Consider the following 3,650-nt stretch of genomic DNA (forward strand, 5'->3'; position numbering starts at 1 on the left):
TTTCTCCATTTCCCTTTAGAAAAGAGCAGGCCTCCCAGGAATATCAGTTGAACAGGGCATCACAAGATACAATAAGACTAAGCACAGACTCTTCTATTGGGGCTGGATGTAGCAACCCAGCAGGAGGAAAAGGGTCCCAAGCACAGGTAAGAGAGTCAGAAAGCTCCCCTCCCAGTGTTAGTTCACACACACACACACACACACACACACACACACACACACACACACATCATCATCATCATCATCATCATCATCACAGTCATTTTGTCACAGATCACTGAAGCATGCTTTGTCTCCAGATGAAGAATAGCCTTTGTGCCTAACCTAGAAGTATTTTGCTCACAAACAGAAACATCCCAGAGGAAGATACACAGTCTTGGTTGTGTTGATTCTCACCCTACTTTGGTTTTAGCGTTTGCTTTTGTTTTGGAGACTGTCTCATTCTATATGTAACCTAAGATGGTCTCAAACTTCGGGTGACCTCAGTCTCCTAAGCCCTAGAAAGGTAGTCAGGTGCCATCACACACATTTCCTTTGTTGTTGTTGTTTGCGACAGGTCTTGCTATGTGACTTGGCCTGGTCTTTCACTCTTTAACAATATAACCTGGGCTGTCCTTGAACTCATGATCATCTGCCTCTGCTTCCTGAGTGCTAGAGTTCCAGATCTGTGTCACCATGCCTGGCTTGTGTTCATCCTCAGTGTCCCGTAACTTACAATGACATTACTATAAATTATTAATACATTTTAAGTCAACTGAAGATACAAGAGAGGAGTGTAAACTGGGGGCCATGTGGCTGTGGCTAGTATTTATAGCTGCCTTCTTCCTTCCCAAGCCAGTATCTCCTTTCTGTCAGTATGCATTTTATCTAGTTGTGATTCTTAGACCGGCAGAGTGACCCATGCATGTCACTTGAAGTTTGTTGTAGGTTTCTGCTGATTTTAATCACAGGGCATGGTAGCATTAAGAGAGAAGCCCTAAGATCGGCCCTCCCTCCCTCTACTCTTCCCCTTTCTTTCCTTCCTTCCCTTCCCAGGCTATTCTGGAACTCAGAACGCTCTTCTGGCCTCAGCTTCCCAGGCGGTAGGATTAAAGGTGTGTGCAACCACACTTGGCTTAGAGGTGTGTTTTCCAAGCTCATTTCCCCTTAACTTCTGTTGTAGAGTAGCAACCTAATTCCTCCTTGGTGAGCAGGATCAATGATGATTAGATTAAGTCCTTTATTTGTACTTTGATACAGTCTTTAAGTGACTGGTGGCTATCTCACCTTCTAGTTCAATGGGATCATTGTCTCCTGGTGGAAGCTTCCTCTTCCTCCTCCTCCTCCTTCTTTTCTGTTTGTTGTCACTTGCATGGTTGGGGATGGAACCTAGAGCCTCACAGATGCTGAGAAAATGCCAGGTCACTGAGCTATGCCCCTCGTTTTGTTGGAATTACTCTTTTTTTTTTTTTCCAGACAGGGTTTCTCTGTGGTTTTGGAGCCTGTCCTGGCACTAGCTCTTGTAGACCAGGCTGGTCTCGAACTCACAGAGATCCGCCTGCCTCTGCCTCCCAAGTGCTGGGATTAAAGGCGTGCGCCACCACCTCCTGGCAAGGAATTACTCTTTTTTAATTCTTTTTTTTCAAGACAGGGTTTCTCTGTAGCTTTGGAGCCTGTCCTGGAACTAGCTTTTGTAGATCAGGCTGGTCTCGAACCCACAGAGATCCGCCTGCCTCTGTCACCCGAGTGCTGGGATTAAAGTCGTTTGCTACCACCCGGCCAAATTTTTTTATTAAAGCATCAAGGACCTCTAGATGAGCAGAGCAAGAGGTCTTAGATGGAAGTAAGAATTTCGGGAATGAATCACGAGGAGCAACAGTGGTGCCCACTCCATTTTCAGTTTGACTCACGGTTCCGTGAGCTGTTGGAGAAACGGCATCATACCCAAGCATGGATCGTTAGCTCCCTGGAGAATGCAACCCCAGTCCTGAAAGCTCCAGCCTTTTGCTGGCATGCTAACAAATTTTCAAAGGAATTTTTTTTCTCTGTCAGGCCAGTTGCTTCAGGATTATAGGGAATATGACAAAATCAATTAATTCTTGACCATGAGCCCCCTGCCACACATCCAGGGCAGTGAAGTGGACATGGATGGATGAGAGTTTGGTCAGAGCATTGCCTGAAGGCAACCCACATCGGAAGAACTCTACGTATTCAAGTACGAACAAGATGCCGTTGCCCCTTCTGTGATGGAAGTGGCCAGACTTATTTAAACTTCCTCTGGCAATGGGCTGGGCAGCCTGCAGGACACTGTCTGCAGGGACTGAGTGTTGGTTTTTTGCTGCAGCAGAGTGGGCACCCAGCTATGGCTCTGGCCAGGGTAGACATACGAGATTATGTTTCTGAGCTCCTGACACTTTGGTTATGAGCTTATCAGTCAATGCCAGGGATGGGTGGTATAAGAAGCTGTCTGGGCAACACAAATGGGCTACCCTGATTTCTTGGTTGTTTACATATTTCTGAGGGCACCTTTCGGTGAGCATTCACACGGGACAAAAACATCATCACATTCTTCTTGTATCTCTAGCTTCTTCTCAGAACTTTTTGTCACCATTTTTCCTATTCATGTCCCTTCCAACCCTATCCAGTCAAGTATTGGCCACAGCCCACGAATCTGTAAGGCTTGATATTTGTGGTCATTACTCTTTTTCCAATTCTGTTGGGGGTGGAGGGGGCAGTTCAATCACCAGTGACCACCAGGAATGTCTTAGAGATATTTGTAAAACTGTCTCTGACCATGCTTGTGTAACGCCAGCATATTGCACAGAGCCAGATCCAAGTCTTCTTTCTTGGTCATCTGATCGTGAGGCTGTTGGTGCAGGCTGGGAAAGAGGAGGCGATACAGCTGGGGGAGGGGCCATGGACATGTCTTGGCTCTTTCTTCACATAACTTATTTGTGCCTCCAGGGCCTTCTGTGTACAGCTTGACATCTGAAGGCTGCTGCTTCCCACAGCTGACTTCACTACCTAGAGGGTTCCATTGTCAACTCGACTAGGTTGGAAATCGTTACGGACACATACTTCTGGGTGTGCCTATGAGAATCTTTCTTGAAAGGTTTAGCTGAGGAGGGAAGATTTCCTTTGAATCGGGTTATACTAGCCCATGGGGCTGGATCTCAGACTGCACATAAAGGAGAAAGCTAGCCGAGGAGCGGCACTTGTCTTTCTCGGCTTCCTCACTGTGGATACAAAGTAACTAGTCACCTCAAACTTGGATGGCAAGTCTTCTCAGCCCATAGACTGGACTCTCAAACTGGCAGGCAAAATGTACCCTTGCTTAAGTTGCTTGTATCAAGCACTTTGTTACAGCAGTAAACAAAATAACGAAGACAGGAAGTTGATACCGAGAGCAGCGTTGTCACCGAGGTTAGCCTGACCATGTGGTCACAGGTCTTCAGAGCTGGTTTGCAGAATAAGGACTATGTTGGAACTAGACAAGCCCTAGAATACTATAGTCAGCCCTTTGTGGGCTCTTCTGGGGAGGGTTTGGAAAGCCAGGATGCTAAAGGAAACCCTGGCGGCCCCAGCCCACATTCTGCCTATGTTCTGAGAACATGAGGGAGACAGAACTGAAAAGTAATTTGCTTAGTGCAGAATCTCAGGTCAGGATAGCC

Source organism: Microtus ochrogaster, linkage group LG9 (genome assembly GCF_000317375.1).
Source record: "Microtus ochrogaster isolate Prairie Vole_2 linkage group LG9, MicOch1.0, whole genome shotgun sequence".
NCBI classification, from domain to species: domain Eukaryota; kingdom Metazoa; phylum Chordata; class Mammalia; order Rodentia; family Cricetidae; genus Microtus; species Microtus ochrogaster.